This window comes from Falco peregrinus, chromosome 8 (assembly GCF_023634155.1).
Source record: "Falco peregrinus isolate bFalPer1 chromosome 8, bFalPer1.pri, whole genome shotgun sequence".
Taxonomy (NCBI): Eukaryota; Metazoa; Chordata; class Aves; order Falconiformes; family Falconidae; genus Falco; species Falco peregrinus.
Genome location: NC_073728.1, coordinates 1778296 through 1796542, shown reverse-complemented (window position 1 = coordinate 1796542; position 18247 = coordinate 1778296). Strand labels below are relative to the sequence as shown.

Here is an 18247-nt window from a genome sequence, read left to right as displayed (position 1 = left end):
TAGTACACAGTACAGGCTCCCGTCGCAACTCAGATGTTATTTGCTAATTAACAAAACTAAGTTTCCCAGACACAAATGGGAATTAGTGGGGCTTAACTGCATTTTGATTTTGGGTTGTTTAAAAATTTTCCTGACTAATCTCTTCATTACAAGTATCAGATGTTCTTCAAGGTTAGCTTGTGCGATGCAGCACGGAAAGCAACTGAATCTGCTCTCTGGTGCCAGTGACTCTAGAGCCCCTGGCCCTCTTTGGTGTGTATCTACCGCTTTGGAGCACAGGTACCTGCAGTTGCGTGGCTTTCATTGACAGGTGTATATGAAACGAGATGTGTTTTTTAATGTGGTTGGCTCAGTTTCATTTTGAGGGGTTTACAGTGTTGATCTCAAATCCCAGCAGAGTTTATACAATGTGATCATACTGAAATGAGAATTGGACAGAAGTGAGAAATTTGCTTATTCAGAGATCCAGCTGTCAAATGCTCTCGAAGTTTCTCTGCTGGATGTGGATACCACTGCTGGGAGCACAATAAAGAAGAAATATTTGTGTTAGGAATTATGCTGTCTTTAGTCAGCATCTCTTTCTAACTACCTCATGAACTAGAACTTGCTCCATCGCTGCACGAGCTCATGAGTGGATTGGCATTGCAGCAGTGAGTCAAAACATTACAAGGCACTTAGAGTTGCCCCTCTGGCTAAATGGCTAAAGCCATTTTAAGAGAGAGAGGGTATGAATGGGACCTACAGCAAAGGTCCTTTCTTCTTTGTAGATCACTGAAGAATGGAGAGCCTCACCCTGCCTGTGTGAACTTGGCTATCGATCGACATAGCAGCAGGACCTGGGGTTCCTTGCAAGGTAAGGCAAGTGCTTTGTAATTCTTTAAGCGGTCAAATGCACGTGCATGCCCATAGACAAGGGGGTAATTTTAAGCCTGACAGAACAGTCTCGAAGTGTCAAGAATTGTGATACATGACAGAAATGAAAGATGGGAGAGAGGAAAAATGGAGACAATCCCATAAGAGAGTGACAACAAAGTCTCTTTTGAGTAAAGATCTTGTGATGATATGAGGCTCACAACAGGGATAGTGTCACTTCCACCACTACCTCTTCAGGAGCAGATTTCCATTCATATCCTAGCATTTGGCTCTGCCAATGGCACCTTTTTGTATGGAATAGCTGATTCTGGAGAGCAGAATATGTTGTGCTGGTATCAGTCTTCATACCAGGCACAATGTATAAAGGAAATCAATTTATGCTAGCAAAGCAAAGAGTTAAGCTCTGGATTACAAAGACAGAGGCACTGCTTTTTAAAGAAAGAAAGAAAAAAAAAGGAAACTCAAACTTTAAGTACATCTGGCACTTACACTTCGGTTTAGTGTATCTGAAGCATCTCTCAGCTTCAGAAACCTCAAAAGATTCATTCAGAACATCTCCAAGATTGTGTTTTCAGTGGGCTTCCGTCCGTTTCTCACCATTATTTGAGACACAAGAATGTTCTCCTTTTTGTTGAGTACCAAAGAAGCTTTAAAATCTCCCTCATTCAGAACAGTAAAAAATAAGTGGTTACCAAGGTAAAAATATTATTGGCAGCTCTTTGGCCATTTGGGAACATATCTGTGTTCTGCATATTCTGCAAATACTGCAGCTGATGAGGAAGATAGACTACGTTTTTTCAGCCCTATCTAGCCCTGTTATGTAAAGGGGAAGAGAGCACAGTTTTCAGATGGTGTTTTCAGATGGACTTGTCCTTCTAAAAAGCCACAAGACATCAATTACAATTATTATTGGAAATCTTGTTGTTTGCACAAGAAAAGCCACGGGTTTCAGTTTATATTAACATCATGGAAGTATTCTGCATCATCTTCTGAATGATAACACTCTTAACTGTCTTATAATTAAAAACTCCTGAGGTTGGTGGCAGCAGGAAGATAAACTGGTTGCAAATTAGCTTGTCTTCCCTGTAAACCTTTAGGCATGCCAGCACCATCTTTAAAACATAAAATACACATACGTGTTTGTAGATTTTATGCATTGTTTATTCATCTTATCCTACAACTAATAGGCCTTAGTCAGCTATTTAATGTTCTGTGACCCCTTATTCTTGCATTCCAATGTCACCTCTGTCAGACTGTTAAAGATCAACTTGACAGTTATTTTGAAAAACAGAACCTAACTTCATTAACCTCTTGTAAGGACACTTGATGTTAAAATATACTATTACCTAGTTCTAAGCCTAACATGGTGATGCACTTCATGGTTTGTTGCTCTTAATGCTCTATTAGCAGATACAATTCACCCCTTCTTATAGTAAATGAAATCATTATATATTTATTTGACTCTTGGGTCTAAGGTCCAGGTACTCTGATGTTTGTTATAGAAACTAACAAAACGTTTTGGTGGGCCCTTAAAACCTTAATTGCTTTCTATTTAGAGATGTCCATTAGCCATTATTGATGAAAATGCTAAAATACCAACCATGCTTCCATATCCCCAGTGAGACTGAAGCTGGGCAGTTCCCCATGTTTCTTGCTAATATTCAGGAGAGGTCTTCTCTCCCATAGTAAGTTTTCCTGTATAATTGGTCTCAGCTGCCCAGTTTGGCCTCTTAATGATTTCAAAGGTTTTATGATTTAGTAACAGAAATTAATAAAACAAGCCTGATACCAATTTCAGCCTAGGGCTTTCTTTTCCTCACTGTGCACCAGTAGTGAAGTTGATTGCTTTTCTAGCAGTAATATTCTTCCTAGGCATCTTTTCTAGGGAGTGCTGTAGAGTTCATTGCTGTGCTCTGAATTTCTCTTATTTGTCTAGGGACTTTGGGTTTTGTGAGGGTTTTTTTGTTTTGTTTTGTTTTTCTTTTGGTTCATGCAAGACCTTAGCTCTAGGCTAAAGTCATATAAAAAAAAAAAAAGGAAACTACAGGCGTCTTATTTCTCAATGTAATTTTACTTTATTAATTTTTGGTGCTGATGGAATCCCAAGCAAACCCTTTATTTGATCAGTTGAGGGGAAGAAGAAAGAGGTAGAGGGGCACCAGCTGTCAGTTGGAGTGCCTTTCCAAAAAGCTTTAGACCAAACTTAAAGGAATAGCCATGTAGACAAGAACAGTATTTCTCAGTAGGTGCAGTTCTTTGATTTGTCTTGAGATGTCCCCTATGACAGGAGTCTGTGAGAAACTAGTCTGCCATCAGTTGTCAAAACTGCCTCTGAATGATGAAATGGAAAGGGAAAAGCTCTCATTATCTTGCTGCTCATCTACATCTCTTTCTTTTTCCTTTGATTCTTGTGGTCTGGCTGAGCTGGGGTCATCAGTGAAACTCCTGTCCAAGGTCTGGAGATGGGCAATGGGTTCTGTGCTGTTAATTGCATTGACTCTGAAAATGACGTCAGGGACAAATATCCCAATGACGATCTCCCATAGTAAAGCCCCGGATGACAGGGATAACTTAAAGGTCACACAGCTATGCACAGACACCTGAGCTGGGTTAGCTTATGGTATCTGAGCCACATGGCACTGCAATGTAGTGCACAGGTGTTTCCTCATTCTAGATATATCAGAAATACAAAGCAGGCATAAAACTAGAGAGGCAAGTTATCTCTGTAGAGTGCTGATGAAACTTCTGCAGAAATTCTGTATCTGCTTGTGGTAGACTTGCTTTTAACCTACCAGGAGTACAGACCTTGAACACCATAAAAACTCTCTTGTCTCTCAGTTCTGGGGAAATACATTCGTCCAACTGCCTCCTGAGTTCATGATGTACAGAATTCCCTTCCTTTCTGTCTTCTTTGAAGTATCCAGTTGAAGCATGACAAGGGTCTGTGTCAAGAAGAATCTTGCTTTGAAATCATTAGATAAATCAGATTCAAATCCCGCTGACAGCTCTGATACCTCTTTCTCTTCCCTTGGCCTCTTCCTCAAAGGCAAATGCCCTGAATCAGGATATATAGCTTTTTGCTTTATCTGGAAGAATAATACGCAGGCCTGATTCTTTTCAGAGTAATTGTGGGCTGTATCTCAGGACTGGAACACCAGTTCCATTGCCTGTATACACTAAGAAATGACTGCAGCACACAAACAATAGAATTTGTATGCATCTAATTCTGTGATTAATCCTTTTATCTCCTAGAATTTAATGATGGAGAAGGTTTTTTTTCCTCATGCATATGCTATGTTTGCAGGTGACTGTTGTGAAATAGAGTGAAGCTTCCAGTGCAGTAGCACACTTGTGTATGTTTGGATTCAGATGGGAATATGCATATTTTCTAGATGTCATCGTATCTCCAGGTAAGAAATCAGGGTGTTATACCTGCTCTCTTTGTTCCCCCATTCCCCAACATATTCCTGTATGACATAGCACTGGTCAGAGTAACCCAGACTGATCAGGAACCAGTTTCAAAACACTTCTATGGGCATGGACCTTCAGAGGAGCTCAGCAGTCTCTGTTAGCAGCAGTGATGTGTGTGGAAGCAGAGCTTGCTGCCAGTTCTAAGCAGGTTGACAGCAATACTGGTGACAAAAAACTCTGTCATTTTAGATACGAACCTTCCAAAAAAAACAATTCTCAGCATTCTGAGCTCACAAAACACTCAAGGTTGAGACAGTAGAAATAGTTTCTATACCTTCCACTCCCACTGCCAAGAAGGATTCAAGCCTTGTGGGAAACTCTCTGAATTGATCCAGATACAGAGCTGGGCAGACAGAGAAGGTGAATGGTGTTGGCAGCTGGGGAGGAGTGCCAGTTAGCTGTTCTCTTCCAGACTTTCACTGCTGCACAGAGCATAGTGTCCCCCTCTACCACTTAGTAAATTTATGACATCACCAGCTGTTACCAGGGAAACACAGAAACTACAGATTTGGATCTTGGCAGCTAGGTGCAAAGAGGAAATGTCCCTCCTTTGGGGGACAAAAAGGAAAGCTGAAACAAATTCCAGAACAGCTTTGAACTGGAACAAAGTTGTGGTAGGTTAATAATTCCAAAACAAACAATTAGAGCTGCTGAAGTGCTGGTGGTCCCTATTATGTCACTTACAGAAAACAAACATGGGAGATTAAGTGCAAGACTTCTAACTTCATGCAGCTTAAACATATCCTTCAGACATAAGATCCTTACTGTTGACTTACAATTTCAGTTCTGATCAGTGGATTTAACAAGTTGCTTTTAGAGATGTGATATCCTCTGACCAATTATTTTTTAGGAAGTGCTAATAATTGCTGCTTCTTGAGAAAGTTTGCTTGTGTTCCACAGCAAAGAAAGTATGTAGTGTTGAGTTTTGATAAAAATGTGTGCAAATACCATTACTGTTGTGATGAAATATGTGCTTTTAATAGCTTTTTTAAAATGTGGGTTTTGTGAGAGTTGTTGTCTTTAGACATGCATTTTATAGCTTTTAAGTGCTTGAGATTTTTGAAGTTGCAGAAATCACATTTTTGTCTTTTAGTAACATTAGCTGATGTTTTATTTATGTTGCATGTTTAAATGAAAACACTGCTTTTTAAATGGTTTATTATTAAAGTATTGAGTAGTTGAGACTCAGCTAATATTAGCTCTTGTACAGGCCTGTTTGATTTCATTCACATTGCACACCTGCACATCGTGTGTGTGCTTGAGTTACCTACAAATGCATGCATCTTTGTTGCAAAGGCAGATGGAGCAAGCTTGAGTGAAGACTCAAGCTAGCTAACTCGAGTCTGGAATTGTAACAACTACTTTGTCTCCATTCATACCTGCAAGGCTGTGGGCTATATGTGGCTGTGCTTCCACCTGGAGATCCCATGTAAGAAAGGCAGAAGCTGCTATGCTCACCAGATGTGTGGGAGATCTGAAACGATCTGTGTGGAATGTTAAAGACCTGTATGCATCCTATTGGGCTCTCTCTCCGCTAAGGAGCAAAACTGTTGAAAAAATCCCCATGTTGCTAATCTGCTGTCAAATACAGCCATTGTGGAGGTTCTTATGTGGACATTGAGCAGCATGCCTAGTACTGTTCCATAACTGTCTTAAACAGCAAGGAAACATGTTTAATCTGATTTTTATCTTCCATATCAAAAACCGGACAAGATCTGCTTGCCAAAAAATCAGTCTGTCTTTCCCCTGTTTTGTTGGTGGCCTTGGATCTGGGATTTCTATGCCACAAGATCAGTTTGCATACAGTCTGGATCTTGTTATCTGGAGCACGGTTCAATGTCCCCCATTGTGTCTTCTTTCAGTGGGATAATGACCAAGGAAACTGCTGAGCCATGGATGGATTGCAGGGATATGTCATGAGAAAGCCATTTAGAGTCATCTGCCCACATGCTGTGATCCTGGCTCACATTTTCAAAGAAAAGTTGCAGACGGAGGAGATCATGAGTGCTCCAAAGAACTTAGCTATGTATGCAAGTTCCTTTTTTTATCCTTTGGAGTGAGTCACTTTGAAAGGCTCCTTTTTTGGTCCTCTTTAGTTAGACTGCTGGTTCCTTTTGCTTGCATGCCCAGTCACAGTCCCGAAACTTATGTCTGGGGCTGCAACAGCCATTGGGGCTGTTGTTTTTCTCTCTGGAATGGTGGAAATGTCATCCTTTCCCACTTTTATTTTATAAGGATATGAAAGATTATTCCAAAGGAAAGAATTTACTGCTTGGGAAGATTCACGTACAACCAGGATGGGTCCCCCATGCAGACTTTCAGGTTGGAGGTATGCTCTGGAATTCCCTTGGGGAGGAGAACATTTTGTTTTGTGTGCTACATTCATGGTGTTTGCAATCTCTGCCATGGTTTTAGAATTAGGTACACTTCTGTGGCCTGTGCACCCAATCCCAAGTACACTCTCCAAATGCTAGCTCCTCTGGAGCTACTCTGAAGTATCCACAAGGGATCAGGAGGAAGTACTGTGGCCCTGCGTGAGCCCCACACAGGCCTTTAGGAAAATAAATTAATATGACAAGCATGCGTTAATCTAACCAATACATAGCATTTATTATTTAACATACACCGGCACTTGTAATTGTAAATTACTACAGGGCACATTCACATTTGTGCTGATGTTCTTCCTATATGTGGTGTGGAGTATGGAACAGGAGGGGCAGTTTAACAGGGCACACAGGGACAGAAAGACAAGGACCTCCTATATGATGCTTTCTTCAGCACAAACATGTCCACTCCTGGACTCAGAGAAAGGGGAGTGAAGGGAACTCAGTGAAGAGTATCCTTAGACAATAAATTAATTGTCTTTTTCATGTTTTCATCCTCCTTTTTCTCAGGAGGCAAATGGAAAGAATTTTCCACACCTAAACCTGAGAGTCATCCATACTACACGTGTTTATCGAATTCAGCTGGATGGAAGCCCTGTCCCCTGAAGAACACAGCTGTGAAGAGCCAGAAAACAGATCATTACGTCAGGTAACTACATTGATGTGAGCTGATAACAGAAATGGATGCAGAAATGATTCTCTGCCTTCTGGACTGCACTGTGATGGGAAAGATGGTAAAGAAAATTTTTGCTGTGCAGATTATGATTAAGATAGATAATAAAAGTCCTTCTAAAGATGGCACTGTCGTTGTCTTTCTCAACATTCTGATGTACGTTGAGGCGCGGTTGCTGACTAAAGTGGCAACACAGATAATCAAGTTTTTAAAGGCCCTAATTCATAAATCTAATAACAGCACTAGGAGAAGCTGAGGTGTATTCTCTTCCTACTAGTGTATCATTAACGGAACTGGTATCACATTTTCCTTGTAAAATGGCTAATTCTGCAGTAGGGCTGAAAAAAAGATATGGTTTGACTTCCAGGCTCCAGTGGGCTGACCATTAGGAAGGAAGCCTTCCTGCTGCCTTCACTAGGAAGAAAGGGACACTGCATGAGAGACACTTTTCAAAGCAGTGCCTCATCTTCAGCCCTATATTGAGGGATTTTGTGGCCTGCAGCTAAGGGATACATAGTGGTGTCATTCAGAAAGAGGGTGCACTGGCTGTGAGCTGACACATGCCAGTTTTGAGTTGCCATGCTCCCCAAAAGGGGCTTTGCCAAAAAAAGGTGAATTCATCACCTATTAGAACACATTTTGGCTGTACTATGCAAGCAATTTAGTAGAGTCTTTGCGTATGAGTACTGGCAGTCTCTGAAACAAAAGCAGCAGGGTTGCTTTGTGTGCACTGAAGAATTTTTGCTATTGACTCCTCTGGAGTCACGGTTCTTCACCAGATCCGTATTCTGAAGGCCTAAAGTGCTCTTCAAAGGGCTACTGCAAATTTATAAATCATAATCACAGTCCTCAGTTGACATGACAACCAGCACCACTCCTGCTTAGGATCTAGCCCTGCAAACCTGTAACCCTCTGTCTGTACCACGCTCAGTACTCACCCCTGAGACTGCTTTAACCCTACCTTTTTTTTAGTGGAACTTTTGTTGACAATGAAGAACATCTTTTTTAAAAAAAGCGTTAGAAGGAAAATTATATTCCTGGGTACTTAATGTTTCTGTGTTTGGGCTTCAGACACTCTGGGACATGCTGATTTGTTTAATAGCTACAGTCCTTGCTGGAATGTTTTTAAATTGCCTAAACATTCCTACTAGTTTTACGGGTTTATAATCTGTTTTTTTTATGTTGGTACAAATTTGACAGTGTACTTTCCAAGCTTCCATTAAATAGAGCCAACTTGCTATTGATAGAGGAATATCTCTGAAATAGCTTTCTGATGTCTTGCAGTGGAAGACTTTTCATTAACTCTGATTAGAAAATGAAAAACAACCTACCGTGTATTTCTTTTTTCAGTTCTTACTGTGCCCTAATGCCTGTGGGACTCCTGCTGGTGGAAAGGGGAAGAGAGTGAAAAAGTCCAGGGATAATTTAATGGAGAAAGGAATGTATTTTCACTGTGCATTGTGTTTGCCAGTTACTGTTGTTATGCGGCCATCAAAGATCTCAATGCTTTGAAACTTCTCGCTTAGAGGCTGCAGTATGTTGGTGCTTTCTTTACATAACTACGCTTTACCAGCTCTTCAGGTGTCAGTGCTGCTTTAAAAATCAGTATAGAAAACTTTTGTAACTACACCATCTGTTTTCAGTTTTCCTTAATTTGGCATCAGCCAAGCTGCTACAGACCAGGTGGTTAAAAGGGACAGAGGTAAGCCTGCTGCATTTTGGGGATTTAAGCCTACCTTTTCCCCCTGTAAATGCTGACCTTTTCAAAATGAGTTTGTTTCCCCCACCCCCTGCAAAAGTGGAACGTAAAGCAAACAAAAAATGTTCGCTACTTTTATCAGTGGAGCCTAATTCCATGCATTCTGGCTGCTTTTCACTGACAGAAAAAATATTCCAAAATAATTAGAGCTTGGAAATGACACTCTGTATCACTGTAACAATAACAGCTAACTTTGCCTTTTGCAAAATATATATTTTCTCAAGGAAATTTCAACCTAATATGCCAATCACCAGTTATGATGACCTTGGGAAAATCTAGCCTAAAGAAAGTAGTGGATGTTTGTAGCTGTTTTGAAATCTCCTGACTGGAGCAGTTTCCCAATGAGGAACGTTGTGCTTGTGTTACACCTTGTAGTGGGGTTGTCTCACTCGCCCTGTCTACAGCCTGGGACCTGGAGACTCTAATGAGGGAGCATGGGCAGCTTCAGTCCCCTCTGCTGAGGAGCTCCCTGGGGAAGGAAAATGTGCTGCTCATCAAAAATTGGTGTAACCATGGTCTGATTATCTGACTGATTACAGGACTAAACAGAGTTGGGTGGGTACCATTATATGCCGTGTATACTGGTTTCCTCTGTTCCCAGTAGCCTGAGCCTTGGGAACAGTTAGTGAGATGGTTGGGAAGCTTGACGAGCTGCTGAATTCTTTCTTGTCTAGTTTTCCTTGTCTAAGTTGCCTCAAATTATCAATGAACATTCTTACGCATACAGATGACAATTTTCACGCTGAAAATGCAGTTAGATACTTCTCAGGGTTTGCGGCTGGTTGAGCACCAATGAAGGAAATCCAAATGGATTTTGGTAACTGAGATGGGAAAGGAAAGTATCTGGAAATGCCATTTCTAATGCTTTCTGGAAGATATTTCCATCAGACCATGCAAAGAACTCTTGTTATATATATTATGAAAGAAACAGAAGAATATAAAATTTTTTAAAAGTCTTTTAAAATTGAAACTTTTTGAGAGCTTAATTAAATGTACTGTGAGAAAATTGTGTGGCTCACAGCTATTGACTTGAGGTTTATAGATTGTTGCTGAGTCCATGAATGAATAAAGCTTTAATGTCAGAATCAGTAACAATTGTCCTGTGCATCCTTTTATGTTGAAGCAATGAGAAAATATATACTCAGATTCCACATATATAATAAAAAGGAGCTTTTTGGATTGCAAGTAATGATGCTGACTTGTTTAAAACTTGCAGCCCTCTCTTAAAAGAAATCTTGCAGTTCAGGAATTTTCAAGGACTGTGTAGGAACAACGTGAAGAATGCCATCTTGTTGCATTTGCATGTCGGTTGAAATCCCGGAATACAGAGTTGAGGTGTGGTCATTTCGGCTTCACTCGTGCTGGATGCTACCTTTGTGTTCCGCAGAGTACACCCCAGCCCTGCTGCTGGGTCCTGCAAGAGGCACGCTACAGGTGCCGCCGCAGAGCTTTGGCTCACCATGACGTGCATCTTTCCTCTTATTTAGCTGAAGCACACCTGCTTCTCCACCCGGGTTTATGGGCTCATTTCCCCCCGGACACCCTACAGCGCCCGTTCTGCGGCGGACGCCCCGCACTGGCACTCGCGCCCCTTCTCCGCGCGACTGCGCTCGGCAGCCCCGGCCGAAGGCGGTACCGTGCGGCGGGGCGCGGCGCTGGCCTCGGCTGCCCCCTGGCGGCGCCGGGCGGCGCAGCGGCCAGGCCGGGGAGCCCGCGGCCGGCGCTCCATGCGCCGGTGCCGCGGTGGGGGCCCCGGCCGGGCGGGCAGGCGGCCGTGCTGCCGGGGCCTGCGGCGCGGGGGGGAACCCAGCTGCGCCCTGCAGGGGGCTCGGGGGCGCCGCTCGCGTCTCGGCGAGACAGGAGCGGGGGAGCCCGGCGGCTCCCCGGACACGTGCGGGAGGGTTGGCTGCGCTTCCGGATGGGCACGGGTGCTCCCACCGCCGCGCTCGGTGCCGCGAAGGCACCCAGCGTTACCGCAGGGCAGGCGCCTCGCAGCTCGCAGAGTCGGCGGGCAGCAGAAGTAAGAACTGAGAACGTGCCAAAGGCGGCTGCAGAGGGGCAGCACTCAGGTGTTGCCGCTACCGTGTACACAGAGGAGATGCGAAATGGATGGAAAACAGAAATATTTCAAGAAAGAGAAAGAACAGCACTAGTGGTAAACATGTCTGCAACTGCAGGCAAGGGGAGATGCATTGAAGAGAAAAAAAAGCTGGAGAAAGAAAAAAAAAAAGAGCATAAGAAGAAAACTGAGCACTCTAGTTCCTAGATGTGACTTGGAAAACATTACCCAGCAGCCCCGAACTGAAACAGAAGATGTATTACTGCATATAATGAGAAGGGCTGGGAAGACAAACTGACCAAAGACAGAAAAATATACCCAGAGAGCTAGGGCAGACAAAAATCTCCTGGGAGAACGCCACAAAGACTGACCTCGTTGATGGCCTTTGATAGAATTCAGAGCTGGGAAGATCTGGCAGAAATTTATTTTTTTTTTTAACTCTGAGGCTCTGTATGGAACTATCATATTGGGAACGTCAGAACACTTTAAAACAAAATTAATTTTAAACATTGCTTAGATTAACATTTAAAACTATTGCTACTGTGTTTCAGTTTTCCAGATGATTGATTATTTCTTTGTTTCAGAACACACATTTTTTTGGTGACTATATTTCATGAAGACTGTAGGCAGATATTGCACATTCCAGGCATGCGCATTGTAGGTCCTTAACCCTGTCCTGTGTTAACGGCATTATTAAGACCACACGTAGAGATACTACATTGATGATCTAAATTTGTTCTTTAGGAGTGTGCCTATTTGTTTGTCACTAATAAAACACAGTCTGTAAGCGCTACGCCCTATGTAGATGTCTTGGATTTTCACCATTATTTTTCCTGTTTTAGAGCTATACCACCAGCAGGAGAAAACACACGTCTCAGCATCTCTGTGTTGCTAGCATGTGATACTACCATGATGTGTGCTCAGCATCTCTAGTGCTAGTCATATTTGTCATTATTTGATAGTAAAGAATATGTAGGTATGCATTTTTTTTGGTATTCCCAGCAGCACATTGTGTGAGTAACCAAACTGGAAGCAATATATTTCTTATTCTGAAGAAAATGTCATTTCTGCCAGCAAGTATGCCAACAGTTTGCCTTTTTCTGTGACTGTTTGTCTTGGATGTCTTAAAAATTTCCAATTATTTTAGATCTCTAGCAAAGAAATTTGGGCAGAGCTGGCAGGGAAGAGCTGACCTCAGAGAGCATGGACAGCAAGCTGAACAAGGAAGAGCTGATCTCTAGGCCACAGGGCCTCTGCTTTGGTGAACCTCTTCCCAAAAGCTGCCTGCCAAAGAAGTGCTTTGGGCTAATACTCCTTGGCATGGGATGGCAGGAAGTTCTCAAGAGCTGGAGGGCTGGTCGGTGGGATTAAGGTCTGGCTATGTTAGGACTGTCTAAATCAGTACTGATCTTAATTTTACAAGGGACACAGAGGCATCAAACATTTCCTGGTGCCTTTAAGAATCAAGAATGATCAATGTTTGGGAAAATCTATTTTGCTGGTCTCTGCTGTTTGCTACTGTATACTAGATCTTCAGATACTTATCTTGAATTTAAGCTATTTAACTAACTTTTTTACATTTGGTTGGTTGGTTGGTTTTAAGCATTTCAGTTCTTTCAGTTCATGTTTTACCCAAGAGGACAGATTACCAGACAGAGAATCTAAATGGCCTGGCTTTCTCTCAGGGGACAAAAGAGAACAGAAGGGCTGTGCTCCAGCAAGTACGTGGTGGGTTCATTCAGGCTGCGTGGTGCTAATGTGGCTTTCAGAGTGTTCTGAATGTAGGCAGATTTGGACAGCCTTTTGGAGTTGGTAAGGCTCCAGAGCGTGGCTTCACTCCATGGGGCACCTTGAAGTGGGAGTGTCATGCAAGGGTCCAAGGTCCTTAACAGTTCACCAAGAATTTTCCACTCCTAACCCTGCAAGCCACTAATGCTGTTCTCCAGATCTTCCTTTGTAGGCACAAAAGCACTTCTGTTTCTGTATTTTACTCGTTCTCTGATCAGTGCTGATGTCAAGCAATGAACAGTTGTCTTCTAACCTGGTGCTGTGGGGTTCTGTGCACCTCTAATAATATGCTGAACACCTTTGAATTCTATTGGCATCTCTGAGATTTTCAGGTTGTCAGAAATGTTGGGGCTCAGACCCCAGACAAGTCCTCATTTGAAGACAGTATGTGATCCCTCAGTTTCTCCCCCAGCAAAGCAGCATGTGTTTTTCAAGGGCACGTGACAACAAGAGCTACTGCATTTGTTCCATGGACATGACCAGGGAGACGATCTTCCTTTTATGATTCACTTGACATTAATTCAGATTTCCATTACCATGGGAGAAACTCCCTCCTGGGAGGAGTTCTCACTGGGCCTGCAGTCTGTCTGGTAGACCATAGTAGATTTTTCTGCTTCTCCCCATGTTGTAACTTTCTATGGCCAGTTTTGCCCAGCGTTGGCTGGAATTATGTTGTTTAAGGTAAAGGAGAGCTGTGTGATTCCCAGTCTCTGGCTCACCCCTCTCAACATCTGTTTTTCTGGCTATTTATGGCAAGACTTTGCTTTGCTACCTGCTGTCATGATTCCTGGCAATGGGCAACACTTGTGTTTTCCTGTTTACAGAGTTTTATTCCCAGACTGAATTGTAATTATGTGTGTGCACGTGTGTGTGTGTGCACATGCACGTGTAAGGACGCATGCATGTGTGTTTTAAATCAGTCTCACTAGCTTTAAAACCATAATGTTATCCCAGATCTGGGCTCTTCACACGGTGTTCAAGAGCTGATCCACACATAGATGGATCAAGATATTTGTTTATTGCATGTCTGTGCACAAAGCTAGCACCCCTCAATGCATATCAGAACTTTCTATACACTTTGAACGATTGTTTACAATTACGCTTAGTCGTGCTTAATTCTTACTGGTTCTTACAAGTCTGTCTCCATTTAAAGGTACAGTGTTCTTTTTTTTCCACTGTGCATGTTCTGTGGGCAGGGGGCTTTGTTAGTAGGAGGCTCTCTTCGCTCGAGGTGGATCTTTTAGTATGCTCATTAGGATAATTCACACATAGTTCAGTAATTTTCTGTTTAGTCTCATTAACCACTTGGTTCTCCTCCAGGTTATCTTGCTGTGCCCCAGCTTAGCATATTTATGATGTCTGTTCCTTCTCCCAAAGCCATGTCTTGTTAACTGTTTGTAAGAATTTAATTAACATCCTCTGTTTTTCAAATTCTTTCTCATTTTTCACTGTATATATTTACTTTTTTGGTTTTCCCTCTCTTTTATAAAGTAAGTAATTCTTATATTAATATGATCTACTATTCCACAGATAAAGTATCACCATGAAAAAGAGAAGAGAAAACAGAAAGAATAAGGTAACTGAGATGGGCACAAAACTGGAGTGAAGAGAAAAGGTAACTATAGAGACAGGATTTCCCCTGGTGAAGAGGACATCATTACTCAATAAATCTGGGCAAAAGTTCCAGTGTGGGATCAATTCCTAAGGTCCCTGTCTATATGAATGTTAATTGATGGGCTAACATAATGGTGCTGGTGGTCTTCAGCATGAGTTCACTTCCAAACACAAGAGAAATAGCAGGAACAGCAGGGGAATAAAATACAGATTGATTCATCCAAAAGGGGCAACTGGACTTTGAAATCAAAGACTTTATCTCTGTAGGAAAAGATGTCTCCTGTAGTGCAGCTCCATTAGATGGAGAAATTCTGGCAAGGAGGAGTTTGACCGTTTATTTCCATAATTATGATGACAGACTAACCCTGCCTCAGGGAATCAAATCTGCTCCATTTGTGTCTTCTGAATGCCTAAGGAGAGATACCCGGCTCTCACAGGCTCCATCAAAGCTCTGAATACAGCTTCTGGCCCCTGTGGGAAGTCCTTGCTTTCAGGTACTGCAGGAATTGCAGCTGAGAGGAGCACTGACTGCAGTGGAAGGTGTGAGAGGCAGACAGACAGGAGGCATCCCGAGAGCTCACCACAGGAACATAAACCTGTATCTGAGCAGAGACTTTCACGGGGAATGGCACCTTGAGCCAACGTGTCTGAAAGAGAGGATTAGCATGTAAAAGGAGAATAGGAAGTAGTCTCTTTGTTGCTACCTGGAGATGAGGCCTAGGGAAAGACCCAACAGGGTGGTTAAGGCAGGCTCCCCAAAAGTCGTCAGAATCGGAGTTGCCTACCAATTACTACACTGTGAGTTGTGGGAAAATTACTCTGAGGGGGAATTAGAGAAAACTGGGACCTAACAGAAGCATAGTATTCTAGAAAGCTTTTTAGGGTAAAATACAGTTATCACTTTCAGGGTGGCTGGCATGCACGGAATCTACCACAGCTCCCTTAGGCACACACCCTGCCATCTCAGCACTGCTGATAGGAGTAATGGAGAGGGGAGGGGAGTGGAAACCCCACGGCCAGGCTCTGTCGTACTCCCTGCAGGAATGGGAACTTGATGGTACCACACAGCTGATAAGCTGCATAGCAGTTGTCACATGAAAAATATATGAGAAGATGTCCACTGCTGAGCCAACCATTGTGGTGAAATTACTTTCCTCAGATGAAATAATCTCATTATAATACTAACACACACCTCCACCCCAAAGTTACCTGCCTCCAAGGTACTACTATGCCTCACTGGGCACATGATACCAATCAGTAACAAAAATATGTATGACTAGAGTCACTCAAGCTTCACCTAAAGGACTAGTCCTGGACTGGAATAAGTCCAAAGGGTGGTAGAGGGGAACTACCTTGTTGTCTGAACTCCTGAATTATCACACACTGACTCAGTGTTTCTCTAAAGCTGTTATGAATGAAGCGACTTCTAATCAAGGGAGTCAGCCTTGGGCAGGACGGGATGGTGAAAAGAACACTGTTATCTAAAGTTACACAGAAAGAAGCCTCCAAGTGATGAAGTTCTGGCTGCAAGAGAAGACAAGCTGATAAGGTGTTAAAATCCACAGAAAGATAGTTGGAAGTAGGACAAAGGTAATTGTGGTAGCGGGAGATCATGACCTCCAATTCAAACAGCACCCCACCCCCCCCCTACCCCCCACACCCCCCACCCCTGAAAAAGGACTTGGAGAGCACATGTAGTTAGTGAAAAACTTCTGGGATCAGCTGATGGGCTGAACCTGTCTTCTCCCCCATAGGGATGCCTATCAGGTAAGAACGTTACGATTAACTCATGCTAGCTGTTATTAGGTGTGTTTTAAGCTTGTTTTGCAGTCAGTGTATTATCAATGGCAATCCTCAAACCTTACTCTGTCATGAACTTGTATTTTGTATAATAAAAAACTTCATCTGAAGTTCATTTTGTACAACCCTACAGAGATTTGAGTAGTTGTTATAAGGGCTTTAACTCAGTGATGCTGTCAGCGGAGGTCCCTGAATAGGTTAGTCAAATCACCCTCCAATACAGTAGGCTGTTAAAACACAGGTAGCGGATGTGCTGGTCAGACACAAGGGTCTTGTTTTTCTTGGAAAACTGATAGGCTGATCAAATATAAAGGGTTTGAGGAACCCCCCCCTTCCTAATGTGACATGATTCTTTGGTGTGTAACACCTCATTGCAGCCAGTGCGAACCAAGGGCTCAGCATTTTGGAGACGAAGGGTGAGCATGCTTGTGGAGATGTCACTTTCTCCCTTAGAGCCTTGGAAAAGAGAGACCTACTGGATCTGTTGGATCCATTGGATGCATTGGAGAGTACTTCTAGTAGCCCTCTACCAGGAAATCCAGGTTGCACAGGTTGCACCCAATGCTAGACTCCTGTCGGCAGACTGGAGCCAAGGTGTCTGGCAAGGCTGGTTGGAAGTGAGTTGAAAGAGCCTGACTCCAAACTGCAGTCCGTGGAGAGGCCATTAACAGTTTAGATGCCTTCAGTGATGGCAAGTTGCTCAGGGAGACACTGGCAGTACCTCACACGCATGGCAAGGATCACAGCTCAGAGAGTTTGTGTTGAGGTGTTTGATCTGTACTAGGTTGTAGCAGTAAAGCTAAGTGGAGTCTTGCACCTAATTTGTTGATGTGCTAAACGGTAAACTGACAAAGTGTTAAAGTGACTCAGGCTCCCAGTGGAAGGGATTTTATTCCATGCATACATAACAAGTTCATTTGTCTTGCTCTTCCCAGAACGGAGGGCTTTGCGTCCAGACTGGTCAGTGTTGGGACCATTTTGCCAGCCTGCAATTAGTGTACGTTTATAATTCCTGTGGCGCACAAATATCCATAACATCAAACACTCACTTGATGAGTTTTTGCTGGGTACCCCGAGCAGAAAAGCAAGAGTTGCAGAAGCATACGTATCAGTGGATACCCAGAAGTACCGTCAGGACCTTTCACCATGGCAGTTTGCTGCGACAGAGATTCCTTAGCTTGCTGTGACTCATTTTGATTACAGAAACAGCTTAACTCTGGCCACAGCCAAGCCCCACGCAGCCACTCGCTCATCCCCCCTTGGTGGGGCGGGGGAGAGGATCGGAGGGGTCAGAGCGAGGGAACTCCTGCGCTGAGATGAAGACAGTTTAACAGGTAAAGCGAAAGCCGCGCGCGCCAGCAAAGCAAAACGCGGAATTCGTTGCCCACTCCCCATGGGCAGGCAGGTGCTCAGCCATCCCCAGCACAGCAGGGCTCCGTCACGCCCGTGGCTTGGGAAGACAAGCACCATCACTCCAAACATCCCCCCTTCCTCCTCCTTCTCCTTCTTCCCCCAGCTTATACATGGAGCATGAAGTTCTATGGTATGAATTACCCTTTAATTAGTTTGGGTCAGCTGTCCTGGCTGTGTTCCCTCCCAGTTTCTTGTACCCCCCCCAGCCCTCTCGCTGGCAGGGCCTGAGAAGCTGAGGAGCCCTTGGCTTAGTGTAAATATCACCCAGCAACAACTGAAACCAGCAGTGTGTTACCAGCATTCTCACACCAAATCCAAAACGCAGCACTGCACCAGCGACTGAGAAGAAAATTAACTCTATCTCAGGTGAAATCAGGGATACCGCCCCCCCCCCCAACTATGCATCAGTGCAT

General features: G+C 43.3%; 1 long non-coding RNA gene across 3 annotated transcripts; it reads left to right on the top strand.

The window, feature by feature from the left end:
* On the top strand, positions 1-10147 carry LOC114010362 (uncharacterized). Of its 3 annotated transcripts, none has more exons than XR_003551763.2 (5): positions 1-853; positions 4178-4283; positions 6580-6673; positions 7239-7377; positions 8752-10147. It is a non-coding gene; the product is annotated as an uncharacterized LOC114010362 (long non-coding RNA). The 3 variants fall into 3 exon arrangements; XR_008748621.1 differs by adding an exon at positions 6207-6370 and having other exon boundaries at positions 7239-10147; XR_003551762.2 differs by having other exon boundaries at positions 7239-10147.
* Positions 10148-18247: the final 8100 nt, after the last annotated feature.